Here is a 19,633-nt window from a genome sequence, read left to right as displayed (position 1 = left end):
AATAAAAGGAGTCTGAGAACTCTTGAGCTACTATAAGATTATGTTGTCATTTTTCAGTTGTATCCCAATTTTCTGTGACCCCATTGGGGTTTTTCTTGGCAAAGATACTGGAGTTGTTTGCCATTTCCTCCTCCAGCTCATTTTACAAATGAGGAACTGAGGCAAACAGGGCTAAGTTATTTATCCAGGATCACACAGCTAGTAAGTATCTGAGGTCAGATTTGAAGTCAGGAATATGGATCTTCCTGACCCCAGGCCTGGAATTCTATCCATCATACCACCTAGCTGTCCCAACTGAATTAAGGACTTAAGGCAATTAATTAGTGGTAAAATTTATGTCCCAATAGCATGGTGCCATAGCTTGTTGATTTGGGTACCTGCCATTTAAAATCTATGTAACCTCAGGCAAGCCAATTAATCATTCTGGGCTTTGGTTTCCTCATTTGTAAAATGAGATAGTTGGGCAATATGACCTCTATGGTCTCTTCAGACTTTGAGCCTATGAGACTATCACTGCCCTCAGTCTATTACCTTCCACGTGAAGGTCTTGCTTTAATTTACCTTATTTCAGATTTTAAGAAAGGTTAGGCCTTTCTGAAACTATAGTATATAGTTTTGCTCTAGTTTTCTTAGAAGCAGTTTGGTGGAATGGTAAGCATGCTGGGTCTCCTGGATCCAGATTTGAATCCTGGATCTTCTAAGTCACCTGTATGACCTTGGGCAAGACAATTAACCTCTTTAGGCCTCTGTTCCTCATCTGTAAGATGAAGGGATTGGGTTAGATGATTCCTTGGGCTGGAAGGGCCCTTAATTTATGCTGATTCTATGATTAAACAACAGCCTCTCTGGAGCTTAGTTTCCTTATCTATAAAAACAAAAATGTCAGACTAGATGGTATCTAAGATTCCTTCCAGCTTTAAATCTGTGATCCCGTGATCTTCTGGATTATCAAGAAGAGGATTATTAATAGACATTCTCTGCTATTTCTTTTTTTTTTTTTATAAGCAGTCGGGGTTAAGGAACTTGCTCAAGGTTACACGGCCAGTTATTTCTGGGTGTGGTGCTGAGTGTCTGAGCCCGGATTCGATCCCAGGTCATCCCGACACTGGAGCCGGTGCTCTTACTCCCTGAGCCACCTGGCCGCCCCTTATTCTCTGTTATTTCAAACAAGTTATGAGAATCTAGGAGTTCCCGCCCTCCTCTCACTAGTCTTCTTAACTTTTAGGCTATAAAATTGGAAAGAAAACAAACCCATATCATGATGCCCCATTAATTGTTCCTACCTGTCCCCTTTCCAGTCTTTGGTAGATTGCTAAGTGTCCCCACCCTCACTCCCTCCTTCCCACCTTTTTGCTCTAAATTGGCATATGGAGCATGGGGCCGGGGGAAGTATATTTATATAATTAAACCATGCAATGATTCTCAGAAGAACTAATTAATTTCAAAGACAACATTAATTGTCAAAGACAAATGGATGCAAGTCCCTGCCCCATAATTAACCTGCCCAATATTGACATAGGAATTGTCTGGAGCAGATTAGACAGTGGCTAGAAAAGCAGGCGGGGAAAGTTGAGTGACAGCAGCTCTATGGAGGGGCCCTGCCTCCCACCAGGAGAGTTCATCTCCTTCCTGAAAGAGACGCCTTTAGGGATCATGGAATTTGAATTCCCTGTGAATTTAGTGTCATCTTAGCTTGACCAGCTCTGGAAGAACATATTAACCTCCTCTTGTGATTTTCAGAAAACCATTCTAATTTAGCAAGTAATTAAGGGTCACATGCAGGATAAAGAGCCAGATAATCTTGGATTACTCACAGGAAGCTTTGTCTCCAAGGCAACCCCCAGTGGAGGGGGTGCTAATGCTAGGGTCAGCCAGTTAATGAACTGTGAATGGGAACCGGCTCCAAAACCCCGGTTAGAACCAAGGGAATGGAAATAATGATCATATTGCTATTTAATGATTCAGCCACAGAAAACAAATGCTGTGCACAGCAGTGGGAGGTGAAGGTGGAGGGGGTGGGGACAACATTTAGAGAAGGGTTATAGTTGTCACTTACAGAATTCAATGGTCCCAGCTCTGGAGGACTCAATCCCAATCACTATAGCTAACCTTTCATTTGAGCTCAAGTCAGGCCAGCCTTCATTCATGAATTGTACCCTAGCCTTGTATAGTTTGGCTTCAATTCTTCATATGACCTAATTGCTGCTTAGTCTTCTGGTTTTTCTCAATACTTAGTGTCAGGAGACATACAAGGCTATGAAAGTGACTATTGGGACTTTGAAAAAAGAGACAAAGGTGATGTTGTGGGCAGAATCTCTGGTATTCCAAGTCGGCCTTAAAAAAAGACCAAAATAATAAAAAAAAAAAAACATCATTTACCAACAACCATCCTGCAGGGTTAACATTCCAAAGTACTGCAAGAAATTACATTGAAACTACATTGTTTGGGCTTGGGAATAGTAACAAGGTTCAGGGGCATACTTTTTTTGAAGTTAAGACAAATGGTAAAGGTGAATAAAATCCGTATATGGGAATAGATGTACTGAAAAGGAAAATATGAATCTCAGTCTTTTTCCCTTCCTGCCTCTCCAATTTTTCCTCCTCCTCAAAGGCTCAGTTTCAGTACTACTGCCTTCAACGAGTCTACTCTTACTCTTGAAGCCTCAATTATTTCCACCTTCCCAGAAGCCCTGCAGCCTGCACCTCATCATTGAGTACATGACATACATACATTACCTTGTTTTATTTAATCATCATTTTCCTAGTATTAGTCTTGGCTGCCTCAACTAGACTGTAAGTCTTTTGAAGCCACAGAGCATGCTTTAAACCTCTCTTCCTCCCACCCCCCAAGTTTGGCATCAGGGACTCAATAAAAATTTGTCAATTAATTACTAAAACAAAAAAAGAACTGGATTTACAAGCAGGATCATGACTTGATTGACGTAACTGAGACGTAACAGGTTGGTTTATACACCTGAGACTGAGTCAATCAACAAGTATTTATTACATTTTTAAAATGAATTCATTTAAAAAACTTTTGTTTTTATATATTTATTTATGGGTTATTATATATAAATATGCATTTATATATAATTAATTTTTGTTTAATTTATTTCTATGTACCAGGCACTCAGCTATGAGTACTAGGAATACAAAGGCAGGCAAAAACAGTCCCTGTCCTCTATGTGCTCATTTTCTTTTTTGTTGTTGTTGTTTTTTGCTTTTTGGAGGGCACTTGGGGTTAAGTGACTTGCCCAAGGTCACACGGCTATTTTTTGTGTTAAATGTCTGAGGCCGGATTTGAACTCAAGGTCCTCCTGACTCCAGGGCTGGTGCTCTATTCACTATGCCACCTAGCTGCCCCTAAGTGCTCATTTTCTAAGGGCATGGGAGTATAGGGGAAGAAAACATTTGAACCACTATATACTTCAAGATATATACTCTAGGGCCAGCTAGGTTGTGCAGTGAAAAGAGCACCGGCCTTGGAGTCAGGAGGATATGAGTTCAAATCCGGCCTCAGACACTTAACACAAAACTAGCCATGTGACCTTGGGCAAGTCACTTAACCCCAATTGCCCTACCTTTCCCCCTCCAAAAAAAAAAAAAAGATATATGTTTTGCAGAAATTGCAAGTGATTTCCGAGGGAAGGCACTGGCATCAGAGGGGACCAGGAAGGGCTTACTGAAAAGAGTGGAATTTTAACTGAGACTTAAAAGAAGCAATAGGTGGAGATGAGGAATAATTCTAGACCAGGATGGAGAACCTTTGGCCTTGAGGCTACATGTGGTCATCTAGGTCCTTGGGTTCAGCCTTTTGATGGAGTCCAAGTTTTATAGAACAAATCCTTTTGTTAAGGGGATTTGTTCTTCCAAGTTTGGATTCAGTCAAAGGGCCGAATTTGAGGACCTAGAGGGTCACATGTGGCCTCAAGGTTGAAAGTTCCCCACCCCTGCCCTAGACTTTTAAGGAAGAAAAGGCAGGATGAAAAATTAAATCAAGCTCCCTACATGAGGAAATAAAGCAGTTAAGCATAAGCTTGTGAGCAACCTGGAATAGAGGATAGAGTGCTAGACCTGGAGGCAGGAAAACCTAGGATCACATCTTGCTCAGATACTTACTAGCTTGAGCAAGCTTCAGTTTTCTGATCTGTAAAATGGGCAAAATCCACCACACAGGGCTGAGGTAACTCACAAGTGGTGAGTTAATATGTATAGAGCTCTTTGTAAATCTTACTTTGTAAATGTTATCTATTATTATTAAGTGGAAGGGACAAAAGAAAAAAGGTACCTTTGAGCAAGTCTTTATTATAAATCTTCTAATTAGAAGGAGAAGGCAAACAGGATATTTTTAGAGACCTGCCAAAACTGACAAGTCATGGGATTCAGGTTTGATGAGAGACTTGATCTTTCTAACTTATCTTTACCAAAAAAAAAAAGCCTATATCACATTATCCATTGCTAAATCAATTTTTATAGTTCTTTATCCACTCATTCATGCAATGAGCATTTATTAAACACCACTTATGGGTGAGGCAACTGTGCTAGGTACTAGAAATACAAAGATAAAAGGAAAAAAGAAACAGTTTCCACCCAGAGTGAGTTTTGTGTCTTTGGGGAGGTTATATTTCCCTAGAGAAGTAAGAATAAAATCATTTGAAGAGGGACATGAGACTAATGACTAAAAGGAAAGAGAAAGGCTTCTCATAGGCAGTGGCACCTGAGCTGAGCTTTGAAGCTCAGGATTCAAAAAGGAGAGTTGAGGAAGGGGTGAATCCCAGGCATGGGAGATAGTCTATGTAAAGACATTGAAATGAATTGCAGTGTTCCAAGGCAGAAGCTGAAGGTGCACTTCCAGGGCAGCATGAATAACTTTGTCCAAGCTTCCTCATTCCATGCATCTGGTTCCAATAGGTAAAACACCTTGGTTTATTTCTTTGATTATTTGGAAACTCTTTAGAATGCTAAATAACTGAAAACAAAGATAAAGAAAAAGCAATGGTGTATGAAGCAGAAATGCCTAAGCCTTAGGGACTTCCAAGTGTTTCCAAAAAATGTATCAATTGACCGAGTCCTACCATTACTGGAGAGCAACTTCACACAAATGAGGCCAGACCAAGAGGGTTCAGTAGTTCAGGAAAAGGAAAAGAAGATTCATTAAATTAAACTCAATTTTAAGGAAATTTGAGGAAATTTCTATAGGAAATTCACTGAAAAAATTCAAGAGGAGTTATAAGTTAGAGACTGATGAAAGCTCAATGATTCTTTAGGAAATTTTATTAAGAACACAGAAAGTATTGCATGTTTGCTGACAAAAGGTGGGAAAGGCAAGAGGAAACTTAGTTGGACAAATGAGAGCTTCACAAAGAACAAATATCTCAATTTCTAGAATTAAGAACTGGAAGGGACCCTGAGAAATCAATAAGCCACTCCCCTCATTTTACAAATGAGAAAATTGAGCCCCAGAGAATATAGGTGCTTTGTTTAAACTCACACAGGCAACATTATCAGTATAGGAATAGGTCCTCTGATTCCAAATCCATGTTTTCTTCTGCTATACAATATTGCCTCATCATTATAATAGCATTTATAATTGCTATCATAACATCATGGCAAAATGAAAAGTGGGATAGGAACCAAGGAAGAATTGCAAAGAAATACTATTAAGAAAGAAATACTGCAGCATCTGGTTAAAATAACCAAAGTAGAAAATGAAATATTAACTTTCACAAAATGTAAGCAAAATAAAAAATAAAAACCTTTAAGAAAAATATATTGTCTTTAAATAGAAATCTATTTGTAAGTCTCAAAAAAAGTTGAAAAAAGCATAAAGGAAAACATTCTCCTTTTTTTAGATGAGGTATAGAAATGCATATACAAAAAGGCCAAGGTATTTATCCTCTCTCCTTGAATTTCTAACTTTATCAAAAGTTTTTTAAAAGTTGGAGCAAAAAGTTGTGAGAAAATAGGGTACGGAAGGAAGGGAACATGAGGTCAGGAATTAAAATAGGGAGCACATTGGGAGAGTGACAAACTACAGTGGAGTAGGGCAAGGTCTCCTAAACAAATAATTAAGTAGATTGTCAGTACCTGTCTACATTTTAGTGGACAATTAAGTGATAGTAATAAGTAATAATTATATGTAAATATTTCCAAGGGCTGTAGTTTTTGTTGACACGAGTTCCCCCTCTAGCTACAAAGACTGTAATTTTTCTATGCCTTAGTGGTAGACTGTCTTTGAAAGTTGCTCTGCAGGGAAAATTTTTTTTTCTTTTTCTTTATTGGATGCTTTGCAGGGGTGTCAGGCAGATCTGGTAGTTACACTGTTAAATAATTCTTTAAAAACCAACCAGGACCAGAGCCAGGGCCCCAGCCCCTAGCTCTGAATCAGAAGCAGAAGGGGGAAGAGAAGCAGAAGGGGGAGAGGAGAGGAGGGGAGGAGGGGTTGGGACCTTCCTCATACCTCCCTGAACCCAGGCTCCCTTCATTGTGGCCCAACGATTGGGCCCCCAGGTGGCCCTGATTGCATCAACATCCAGGTGTGGATAAGGTTGACAGTATGGGAGTGGGGGAGGGCAGCCAACTGTGGTCCAGATGTGGATAATGGTAAGCAGAGAGGGTGGGAAACAGACAGGTGTTGTCTGCAAGAGGTCAGAGTGCTCCTAAGGCAGGAATGGGGAGTTAATAGGAAAAGAAAAAGAAGAGATGGCAAGGGATGAGGAATATTGCAGTGATGCGAGAACATAGCCCTGGGGTCCAGTCCTGGGTGGCTGGTCAGGGCAGCAGATGGTTTAGTCCCCAGATCAAGGTCCTGCCCCAAACCTGTGGTGGCCAGCTCACACATTGTGGGTCCTCTTGGTGAGCTGGGGCTCCTTATCCACCAGCTTGGACTTCAGGTGTTCCTTGTAGGCTAAGATGTCACCAGACCACTTGGTGATTGTCTGCTTCTCACAGACCCAGATCTCCTGGGCAACCTGTTGGGAGGAGCTGGAAGTCGTGGCTGACTGGCATCATGCCACCCTCGAACTCACTGATGGCATCAGCCAAAGCATCTATTGTCTCGATGTCTAAATGGTTAGTAGGCTCGTCCAGGAAGAGCATGTGGGGGTTCTGCCAAGCCAGCCAAGCCAGGCACACTCGACACTTCTGCCCATCTGAAAGATTCTGGATTGGGCTCACCTGCTGTTTCCCAGTCAGGCCATATTGACCAATTATCTTTTACCAATTATACAATAATTTATTTCAATTATCAATTACCAAATACCAAATATCATTTCCTCTTTCTCTTTGATCTCCGGGTAACACTTCGGCATATATTTTAAGGGGGACAGATCCAAGTCCAGTTGCTGTTGTAAATGCTGATGATAGCAGCCAATCTTGACATGAGAGTGTTTTCAAATCATCCCATCTGTGGGCAGCAGCTCTCCTGTTAGCAGCTTCAGCAGGGTTGACTTTCCAGCTCCATTGGGCCCCACTAGAGCCACACGTGTATCCAGGTCAATGCCAAACTCCAGGTTGTTATAGATGCAGGGCCCATCATCTGTGTACTTGAAGCTCACATTCTGCACCATGATAACAGGTGGAGGAATCTTCCCACACGGCGGGAAATAAAATGAAAGTGTCTTATCACTAGCAACTCCCTCTGTCAGCTCTGATGCCATCATCTTCTGCAGTGTCTTCTCTTTGCTCTGGGCCTGCTGGGCCAGCTTGGCACTGCTATGACCAAATCGAGCAATGTAGTTCTTCATGTGAGCAATCTGATCCTGTTCCCAGTGGAAATGTTTCATCTGATTTTCTTCCAGTTCCAAACGTGTCTTCACATACTGGTCACAATTACCTGTGTAATACTTGAGTTTCCGGTTGTGCATGTGGATGATATTAGTACAAACACCATTCAGGAATTCCTGAGAATGGGAGACGAGGACTAGAATTCGTTTGAAGGTCTTCAGTTCTTCTTCTAACCAAACCCAGGCATCCAGGTCCAGGTGGTTGATGGGTTCATCTAATAGCAGCATGAAGGGCCAGATAAAAAGGGCTCTGGCAAGGGCAGCTCTCATTCTCCAGCCCCCACTGAAGTCCTTGAATTTCTTCTGTTGCATGGCAGGTGTGAAGCCCAAACCATGTAGAATTTGAGAGGCCCTCATCCCTGCCTTGTCAGCATCCAACTCCTCTAATCATTCATATAACTCCATCGGCTTCTCACATTCAGCATCCTCATGGGCAAGAGGCTCAGCCTCTCTCTCCAACATGGCCCGCTCTGGATCCACCTCCATCATGCACTGTAGGGGTGTCTTGTCACTGGGGGGCATCTCCCTAGTCAGGTGGTAGATATCAATGTGCTCTGGAATAGGTACTTCCTGCTTACCAATGGCAGAGAGCCACATGGATTTTCCAATTCCATTCAGCCCAATGAGGCCATAGCGACGTCCTGAGTTCAGCTCTAGCTTTGTGTCACTGAGTAACTTTTGACCATGGAAAGTGAGGGAGAGGTTAATGATGTGGACATCAGTGCTGTTGGGGTGAGAGGCCAAGACTCCAGTGACAACTCGGGCAGCAGCTTTCTTCATCTCAAAGTCTTCCAGCTCCTTGGTCAGCAAATCCACTTATAAGGATTCTTTGCCATTGGCTTCCTCATTTTTCTCCTCTACCACCTGTGGCTCGGTGACAGCATCTCCGTTTTCTTCATGCCCCTTTCTAGGCTGCTGCCTGGCTTTGGAAGCTTCCTTCTTCTTGGCTGCCTTCTTCTTGGCCAGATCAGAGAGCATGGTGATGGGCCACAGGTGTTACAGTTCTTTCAGCTTAACCGGGCCTCGCTGCTCGGCCTCTGTCACAACAGAGCCTCTGCAGGGAAAATTAAAGTCATCATCTAACGACCAGAGGTCTGATGAAGGCCCTCGCTACACTTGTCTATGCTGGTCCTTGGACAAAGGATAGAGACCCAGTCCGTCATCCAGTTCAAAGCCTTTTCAACTTGGTAGGATGTGATAGCTTAGTTGTTGAAGCCGTCAAGGACCCAGGGTCATCTCTATGTGGTGAGAAGGCATCAAAGAACTTGATCAAAGGGATGAATAATAGAATGCAAAGTCCTTGAAGATAGGGATAGCTTTGTTTTGGTACCCCTAGGGTACAGCACATAGCAGGTGCTCAATAAATGCTTGGTACTGAATCCGCAAAATCCTCATACATTATCATAGCTCAGAACACATTGGTTGAAGCCATTACTTGGCTATTTCTAATGGCAGGGAAAGAAGGGAGGTCAAAAATTGAGAATAATAAGGGGTATTTAGGCATGTACTGGGTTAGGTAAGCCTTCTTTGACCCACTGATAGGACAGGCACACGAGTCACATAGATGAGCAGGCATGGATAGGTTACGATTTGCTTCCCTGGGGGGAATACTCACATTGATGAGATTGCACATTCATTGAGGTATGCAAACATTTTTGGAATGCTAACACAGTGTCCCTCATCTTGTTCATGCCAGATGACACTCCAACTTAACAAATTCTCTAACAAAGTCTCTGAGAACTCAGAATCAGCTCCTTTTCATAATGAGATAGCGAGTAGTGATTTAGGAGAATTTTTGCAGTTACTAGTCATTTCATAATGTCTGCATCCAAGGCTGCCCAAATTCAGAAACTTCCTCCAAGGATCAGAAGGCACGGGTGACATTAACAACCAAAGTAAAGCTGGAGGCCAATGGATCAGCAATTCATAGACTTTGTAGAATCCACTTCCTATCATCCATATTCTTTTTTTTTTTTTAAGCAATGGGGGTTAAGTAACTTGCTCAAGGTTACACGGCCAGGTGTTTCTGGGTGTTGTGCTGAGTGTCTGAACCCGGATTTGATCCCCAGGTCATCCTGACACTGGAGCCGGTGCTCTTACTCACTGAGCCACCTGGCCACCCCTAAGCAATTGGGGTTAAGTAACTTGCTCTAGGTTACACAGCCAGGTGTTTCTGGGTGTGGTGCTGAGTGTCTGAGCCCGGGATTTGATCCCCAGGTCATCCTGACACTGGAGCCGGTGCTCTTACTCGCTGAGCCACCTGGCCGCCCCCATATCATCCATATTCTTAATTTCCAGTTTGCCAATTTGCTTGTCTTAATTTGATGGGCAGATCTCAGCTGTACTGATTTCTGGATTTGTTAATGGACCTGGAATCTCCACTCCTTTTCTTTGATTTTCCTTTGGGCTTTCATTTGGTGTTTACTCTGACACCTCAGTGTGACATCCTGTTGACCTGTCTCCAGATTAAAGTCTTGGCTGGTAATCACACACACACATACACACACACACACACACACACACACACACACATTTATAGCTGGTAATGATCCTCAACTACAGTGCCCTAACAAAGAAATATTTGTAGCTGGATTTGAATCAAGCAGAATGAAGTTCAATAAGGATAGATGGCTAAAGCAAAATAAGCAATAATTAATACTAGAGGGATTGTGGAAAGACAAGAACTTTTAATAGAGGTAGGAACTGGTTCAAATACTCTGGAAAGTAACAATGTAACAAAAGTGACTAACATGTCCATACCCTTTAACCCAGGGATTTCACTGTTAGTGAATATATGGATATATATTGGAATATAAATGGAATATATGAATATAGTGGAATATATGTACTCCAAGGAGGTCAATATAAATAAAGGTAAAGGCAATAAAATAATAAATAGAAGAAATTGATAAGAAAAAATCCACATATATAAAAATATTTATAGTAGCATTTTTTTTTATAGCAGCAAAGAGCTAGAAATAAAGTAGGTGTCCATCTATTATAGAATGACTAAAAAATTGTGGTATATAAATGTAATATAATATTACTGTGATGTAAGAAACAATAAAAATTATGACTACATAGACATGAGAAGATATATATGAACTGATGAAAAGTGAAGTAAGCAGAACTAGGAAGACAATGTACATAATGCTGACTAACATAAATGAAAAGAAAAAAAAAACCTGAAATTAATTGCTGTGAGATTATAATGACCAAGTTTGGCCTCAAAAAGGGATCCTCCTTTTTTCCTCCCCTTCTGATTCTTTGCAATCTCTGTTTAATCATTCTGACTGACAATTTTTGGCAAATGGAAATTGTTTCTCACTTTCATAGTTTCACCCCTATCCCTTTTCTCTTCATTGATTCCTCCATTTGGTATCCTCCCTCTCCTGGAACTTTATGTAGATTCTGTTGCCACACGATGCTGTTGATTGACTGAGTGCTCTAAGTGGGCTTGAAAAGCTATAAAAACCAAATTTGTACCCTAGGAAACTGAAACCTCTACCAGTGAGTGGTTTTCCTTAACATGCTATTAAATAATTTTATTTTCAGTTTGGCTGCTTAAGTGAATCAGATTCTTCCTGGGCTCTACAGGAATTTGGTCTGAGAAATTCCCCAACACTTTCATCTTATAAATGCTTAACAAATGTTTGATGAACCTATTTGGAGGGAAATTGAAAAAAAGCTCCACCGATGTGTCACAGTCCCTGTCACTGACAAAAGATACTTAAGACAAAGTAAAATCTACCACAAATCAACTACCTTTAGATGGTACACTAATTAACCTTTGATACTTCTAGGTCAAAAAGTAAATGCTACTCTTTACCCCAGACTATAAAATTATAAAATTCCCTTTCCACCCTTTTCTGTCTACCCATAGCACTTTTTATTTATATTGTACATTCTCACATTCAATTATATTAGATTTAGTACTTGATTTTGGATTGCTTTGTGTTAGTGATTATTTCTTTATAAATCTCCTCACACACTAGACTAGGGGTTCTTAACCTTTGGTAATCTAGTGAAGCTTATGGACCCCTTTGTGAGATAATGCTTTATATGCATAAAATAAAATACATAGTCTTGTAAAGGAAATCAGTTATATCAAAGTAAAGACGTGATTCCCCCCCATCCAAGTTCATGACCTTCCCAAAATTTATCCATGGACTTAAGAACCCCTGCATTAAACCAATGGCTACCCACCTTTTTAAGTATGAAAGCCCAGTCCTTTTTTTTTTTTTTTTACTGTTAAATAGTTTTACAATCCGTTCCCTACATTTGATTGAGTGTACTAATATAGCTTGATTAAAAAAATACATGTCAGATAATTGCTATGAATTCAGTAATACATTAAAATGAACATTTAATCTCAACACATTTTAACAATGTTTACATGTACACATTTCTGCTAATAATAACTGACATGCATATAGTTTTTTAAGGACTGCAAAGTGTTTTAAATATATTCTCCTTTAATTCTCAAATATAGCTTTAACCTGACTTACTTAAACAGGCCACTGATGCCAAAAAGAAAAGAAAAGAAATAGAAAAAGGAAAAGATATTGATTTTGAATTATCACCATTTCTTACATAAGTTTAATTGATGTAAATCAGTTGCCATAATGAAAAGTCCAAAGGAGTTCAGAAATTGCTTTAGCTAGTGGAGATCTCCTTGCAAAGCAAGGAAAAATAGAAGCCAGGAGTAATACATTATAAACACTTTATTATAATTACAACAAATACTTTATTTTATAAATGTAATGAATATAATTAAAACATCATGAAGGAGAATGGTAAAAGATCACAATGATTACTATTTAAAACATCAGAAAGCAAGTATATAGAGTATCAGTGTGAGACCCATATTATCCTGAGCATTTGTAGATAAAAGTGCCAGGAAGACAGCATATAGATGGAAAATAGAACAAATTCATTGTTTCTGAGTTTCTATAACAATATTTTCATTTTCCGGGACAGGGAAACCACTAAATTTGGACCTCAAGTCTTCAGCCTCTGATGTGTAATATGAGAAATCTAGAGTGGTATTTAAGAAGATAAAATCAGGAAGAACAGTTGTATCAGACTAGTATATTTAATCTGGTTCGAGGGGACACAAACTTAAAAGCATTTGAAGGATCACTTTATAAGGTGTCTCAGAGGGGGGAACATACTAAAAGAATGGAAAAATCATCAATATAGTATTAGCCGGAAGCAGAGCCAGGATGGCAGAGTAAAGGCAGGCACTGGCCTAAGCTCTCCCAAATTCCCTTCCAAATCACTTTAAAGTAACACCTCAAAACGAATTCTGGAGGTACAGAACCAATAAAACAACTTAGAAAATCAGCAGGAAAGCTCTGTATTACCAGGGTGAGAGTGGAGCACAGACAGCACAGGTCACACCTGGGCAAGATGGCAGGTCACTGATCCTGAGGCAGCGTGAAAGCTCTCAGACCACAGATGCCAAGGCAGGGGGTGGTGGCAGTTGGACAACTGATCAGAAGTACATCACAGGGGATGTTTTTCCAGGACTGAAAGCAGGACTGTCGTATTGCCCATAAAGCTTCTGGATCCCAGTCCCAGGGTGCAGCACTAGCTGGAGCAGGGGACACAGATCCAGGGAAGAAAAGAGCGCTTGCTGTCATTCACAGACCAGAGTAGGTACAGGCCAGGGGCGCAGTGCCCACACCTCTCCTTAGATCATAGTGCCTTAAAGAAATAAAAACTTACCAACCTCCAGAACTAGCTCTGAACACAGGGAACATGAATAACCTGAAGTTGGGGACAGTGTTCCTTCCACTCAGGTGACAGAGACCAACTTTAACATAAAAAGTGAAAACTCAAGAATAAGCTGGAAAAAATGACCAAACAACAAAAGAACCTGCCCATAGAAGTTACAATGGTGACAGAGAAGATCAAAGCACAAATCTAGAAGATTTCAGCTACATGCAAAGCCTCAAAAAATGTGAAGTGGCCTAGGCCTCCCAAAAAAGAAGTCCTAGAAGAAGACAAAAAGGATTTTTTTTAATGTTTTAGTTAATTTTTTTATTTTTTAGTTTACATCATTCATTTCCACAAGATTTTGAGTCACAAATTTTCTCCCCATTTTTCCCCTACCCACCACTCCAAAACAGTCATCCCACGGAATATCCCTTCCCCCAATCTGCTCTCTCCTATATCTTCCCCCATCCCCCCTCCAACTTTCCAGTAGGGCATGGTGGATCTCTATGCCCCAGTACCTGCATATCTTATTTCCCAGTTACATGTATAATAATAATGATGATGATGATGATGATATATTTTTAAACATTTGATTTTAAACCTTTGAATTCCAGATTCTTTCCCTATCTCCCTAGTTACCCACCCTTACTGGGAAGATTCAATATAGGTTGTACATGTGTAGCTATGCAAAACATTTCCATACTGGATATATTGTGAAACATTATATATTTTCCTATGCTTGCTATACTAAAAAATATGACTATATTTTCCTCCATCCCATCCCACCACCACTTGTTCTATTCTCTACTTTGATCCTGTCCCTTTTCAAAGGTGGGTACTTCCAACTTCCCTCCTTCTCTTCCATCATCCTCCCTCTCATCCCCTTCCCCCCTACTCTCCTGTAGGGTGAGATACCCTATTTAGTGATTATGTCATTCCCTCCCTAAGCCAAATTCATTGAGAATAAAGTTGACTCATTCCCTTTTGCCTTCCTGTTCTTCCCCTCCATTGTAACAGTTTTCCTTTGCCTCTTCTATATGAGATAATTTACCCCATTCTATCTCTCCCCATCTCCTCTCATTATATTCCCTTCTCACCTCTTAATTTTACCTTTTAAGTATCATCCCTTCCTATTCAACTTGTCTTATACCCTCTCTCTATGTATACCTGTAAACATATATACACACATTGACATATGTATTCATATGCCCGTATACCCTCATATATTGACATATATATATGTATATACATATATATATTTATATTCCCTTCAACTATCTTCATACTGAGAAAAGTTTCATCAGTTACAATTATTGTTTTTCCATGCAGGAATGTTAATAGTTCAACTGTGATAAGTTCCTTATGATTTCTTTCCCCTGTTTACCTTCTCATGCTTCTCTTGCTTCTTGTATCTGAATGTCAAATTTTCTATTCAACTCTGGTTTTTTCATCAAGAATGCTTGAAAGTCCTCTATTTCACTGAATGACCATATTTTCCCCTGGATGACCATATTTTCCCCTGAAACATGATACTCAGTTTTGCTAGGTAGGGGATTCTTGATTTTAATCCCAGCTCCTTTGACCTCCAGCCCTTTGATCCCTCAGTGTCGAAGCTGCCAGATCCTGAGTTATCCTGATTGTGTTTCCACAGTATTCAAATTGTTTCTTCCTGGTTGCTTATAATATTTTCTCCTTGATCTGGGAACTCCAGAACCTGGCTATAATATTCCTAGGAGTTTTCTTTTTGGGATCTTTTTTAGGAGGTGATCTGTGGATTCTTTCAACCTCTATTTTGCCCTCTGGTTCTAAAACATCAGGGCAATTTTCCTTGAGAATTCCTTTGAGGATGATTTCTAGGTTCTTTTTTTGATCATGGCTTTTAGGTAGTCCAATAATTTTTAAATTCTCTCTCCTGGATCTATTTTCCAGATCAATGGTTTTTCCAATGAGATATTTCACATTGCCTTTTATTTTTTTCATTTGTTTGGATCTGTTTAATAGTATGTTGATTTCTCATAAAGTCACTAGCTTCCATTTGCTCCAATCTAATTCTGAAGGAATGATTCTCTTCAGAGAGCTTTTGAGATTCTTTTTCCATCTTGCAAATTTGGCTTTTTAAGGCATTCTTCTCCTCCATTGCCTTTTTGAGTCTCTTTTGCATTTGAGTTAGTCTATTTTTTAAGGTGTTATTTTCTTCAGTCAGGTTGTTGACTCTCATTTTATAATTTTCTTGCATTTTTCTCATTTCTCTTTCCAATTTTTCCTCCACTTCTCTTATTTGGTTTTCAAAATCCTTCTTAAGCTCCTCTATGGCCTGCAAGCAGTTTATTCTTTTCTTGAAAGCTTCTGGTGCAGGAGTTCTGACTTTGCTGTCTTCCTCCTGTTCCACGACCTGATCCTTTTTGTACCCAAAAAAGGAGTCCAAAGTTAGATTACTGTGCTTGCCTTGCTTCCTTTGTTTGCTCATGTTGCCACTCAATTACTTGACTTTTGAGCTTTTTGCCAAAGTAGAACTCTGCTACCAGAGCAGGGAGCTTTGTCCCAAATTTCTGGGATTTTCTCAGCTCCTGGAGCTATTAGTTGGGTGCCTTCTCTGAAGCCTCCCCACCCTCTGGCAAACTGGTCATGCACCCCAAGACCTCCACCCTAGAGTGAAATCCAGATCCAAGCAGATTAAAGCAAGAGCAATTACCCCTCAGACTGGTTGCTTGGTCCCCCTACAATCTGCAGGCCAGGAGCTCTGAAGCAGCTACATGGTAGGGGCTGCATGGCTGCCGCCCCTCAGCTGCTTCTCACCCTGGGGGGCAAAGGTCGACTATGCTCCTGAATTCCCAGGTCCCAAAGGCCACACTGCACTGACCTCTCACTTTGTCCTTAGCATCTATGGGTTAACAATTCTGCAAACCACCACACCTGTTGGTGATCTGAAGTCCCTCCTTCTGGTGGCTGGTTGTGGCCACCATGAGGCTAAAACCTCAGGCTGGCTCAAGGCTGGGCTCGGCTCCCAACAAGTTTCGATGGCTGCTTCCTGCCAGCCTGTCTGGCTGTCTTCAGCGGGAGGTTAGCTTCTCTGTGTCATTTTGTGGGTTCTATGGCTCCAAAGTTTGTTCAGAGTCACCTTTTACATGAATTGGAGGAGCTGGAAGTGGGAGCCCCCCGGAAGTCCTGTTTTTACTCCCCAAAAAGGATTTTAAAAAATCAAGTAAGAGAGGTAGAGGAAAAGTTGGAAAAAGAAATGAGAGTGATGCAAGAAAATCATGAAAATGGGGGCAGCTAGGTGGCGCAGTGAATAGAGCACCAGTCCTGGAGTCAGGAGGAGCTGAGTTCAAATCCGGCCTCAGACACTTAACACAAAAACTAGCCATGTGATCGTGGGCAAGTCACTTAACCCCAATTGCCCTCCAAAAAGCAAAAAAAAAAAATCATGAAAATAGTCAATAGCTTGGTAAAGAAGTGCAAAAAAGTACTGAAGAAAGTAATACCATAAAAAATAGAATAGGCCAAATATTAAAAGAGCCACAAAAATCCACTGAAGAGAAGAGCTCCTTAAAAAGAATTGGCCAAATAGAAAAGAGGTACAAAAATTCACTGAGGAAAATAATTCCTTAAAAAGCAGAATTGGAAGCCAGCAACTCCATGAGACATCAAGGAACAATAAAACAAAATTAAAAGAATGAAAAAAATAGAAGAAATTGTGAACTATCTCATTAGAAAAACAGCTGAGAGGGTTCTGGGAAGATAATGGAGTAGATTAAAAAATTCCAGCTCTCAAGATTAAAGATAAAATAGTACCTCAGGGCAAACAAAGTGTGGGAGTTTGTAAAAATAAATAAGAATAGGGTCACAACAGGAGTCTGTCTTCCTGGACAATCCAAGAAGATGGAAGAGACATCCTTGGATGAGGTTGGTCCCAGTGCACAGCAAACACCTCCAGGCTAGGGTTTGTGTATGACAACAAGTGGCAAGCCCTGGGGTTAGCTGGTTTGGGGGGTTGTCTCTCAGTCCCAGCCACTGTAACTTGTGCCCTGGGATAGTGAGGGGAGTTGGGCATCTGAGCTGGGGAAGATGGAGGGAACCTCCGCTGACAAGGACCACCAGATTCAGCGGTGCTGCGAAGAGCAGTGGGGGGGAAGAGGGGGAGAAGGAGCCAACACATGCCTGGTGAGTGCAGAAGCAGGGGGTGGGATGCCCCTGATTGTAGACACCAACAGCAGGCTGGAGTTTTGGCTTTGGTTCCAGGTTATGGGGAGAACTGAAGATCTGGGGCAAGAGGCACCATTTTCCATACACCAGAACTAGAGGCAATTACAAAAATTAAGCTATTACTACTAACAAAAATGCACAGGCAAAGGAGAAAGAATCCAATCATAGAAAATTATTATGGGAATATTGAAGACCGGGGTTCATCTTCAGAGAAGGATATGGAAGGGTGATCTGCTGCCCCCTCCTCGCCCTCTCCCACTGCTCACCCTTTCCTTTTTCCCCATTTTTTGTCCCCTTTCCCTTCCCTCTCCCCGTCCTTTCTCCTTTCTCCCTTCCCTGGCCTAGATGATACCGTGGTGGAGACAGCCGAGGAGGCCATGGAGCCCGCCAAGGTGGACATCACGGGGCTGTGCCAGGCCATGTTCTCCAAAATGGACACGTACTGATGGGTGAGCTGACAGCCACCAGTGAAGATTACAAACTTCTGGAAAATATGAACAAACTGACTAGCTTGAAGTGTCTAGAAATGAAAGATATTGCAGTAAACATAAGTAGAAACCTAAAGGACTTAAACCAGAAACATGCCGCCCTTCAGCCTTATCTGGATCAGAGCACTTCAATTGACGAGCGGGTAGCCACTCTCCAGCAAGCAGCTTACAAGCTGGATGCGTATTCAAAGAAACTGGAAGCAAAGTACAAGAAGCTAGAAAGGCGATGAAAGGATTCTTTAGCACAAAGACTGAAACTGCAAGAATGTTTTATAAGAAATATGTGGGATGGGACTTTATCACTAGGCTTCAGTTCCCAAAAGGGAGCTGTGCTGCTGACCCAAGGAGAATCCCAGCCCCGCCACTGGCTGGATGTGTAACTACCCCCGCTGTTTTCCTCAACTTATACCCCTGGAGCCTCATCTTAGCGTGTGTTTCCTTGTATGCCCTGGACCAAGGCTCAGAAATCAGGATCAGCCCTGTCTGGAGCAGACACAGATGAGAGGTTCTAGGCTCCCTGTCTTCTCCCTTGCCCCACCCCGTTCATAACCTGTTCTTCAGCTTAAATAATAAATGCCAACATATGAAAAAAAAAAAAGGATATTGAAGCAAAGAAACCATTTTCTACCCCAAAGAGTAACATCAAATGATCACCTGCCCAAAAAGAACTTAAAGAACTTTTTTCAAGTTCTTTTAAAATGTTTTAAGTCTTTTAAGACTTTAAAAATAAACTGAGAGAGATCAAGGGAAAACTAAAAAAATCAAAAGAACACAGAGAAAAACAAGGAGATTATGGAAAGAAAGTGGACCAATTAGACAAGGAAATCCAGAATTTTAAGGAAGAAAATGAAGCTGTGAAAATTAGAATTGCGCAAGGCAAAGTCAGTAAAGTCATAAGAGATTAAGAAATAATTAAATAAAATATAAAGCATGAAAAAATAGAAGAGAAAGTGAAACATCTTCTAAGAAAAACAACTGATCTGGAGAACAGATCAAGAAGAGAAAATGTAAGAATAATTGAACTACCTAAAAGCTATGAACCAAAAAAAAAAAAAAGAGAGAATTTTGATACAATCAAATAAGAAACAATTAAAGAAAATTGTGCTGAGGTAAGTAGATCAAGGGGGGTATGTAGAAATAGAAAAAATCCAGAGATTACCACTTAAAAGAGATCCTGTGAGGAAAACTCATAGGAATATTATAGTCAAATTCTGACATCCCCAGCTCAAGGATAAAATATTAAGAGCAAGAAGAAAAAAAAAACAATTTAAAGATGATGGCGCCGCACTTAGACTCACACAAGACCTAGCAGCAGAGACACTAAAGAACCGCAGGTCTTGGAACACTGTTTATCAAGAGCAAAAGAACTGGGATTCTGGCCGGAAATATCACCCGCAGCACAGTTAAGCAAAATCCTGAATGAAAAAGAAAAGGAAC

At 40.8% G+C, this 19,633-nt stretch overlaps 2 pseudogenes; one reads left to right on the top strand and one right to left on the bottom strand.

Moving 5' to 3' along the window:
- Positions 1 to 6,293: 6,293 nt before the first annotated feature.
- Positions 6,294 to 8,794, bottom strand: LOC138173707 (ATP-binding cassette sub-family F member 2-like; annotated as a pseudogene).
- Positions 8,795 to 18,070: 9,276 nt separating this feature from the next.
- Positions 18,071 to 18,426, top strand: LOC138173698 (biogenesis of lysosome-related organelles complex 1 subunit 2-like; annotated as a pseudogene).
- Positions 18,427 to 19,633: the final 1,207 nt, after the last annotated feature.

Source organism: Petaurus breviceps, unplaced genomic scaffold (genome assembly GCF_028583685.1).
Source record: "Petaurus breviceps papuanus isolate PSGF00001 unplaced genomic scaffold, PetGlider_PUasm1.0 129, whole genome shotgun sequence".
Classification (NCBI taxonomy): Eukaryota; Metazoa; Chordata; class Mammalia; order Diprotodontia; family Petauridae; genus Petaurus; species Petaurus breviceps.
This window is presented reverse-complemented; position numbering and strand designations above follow the sequence as displayed.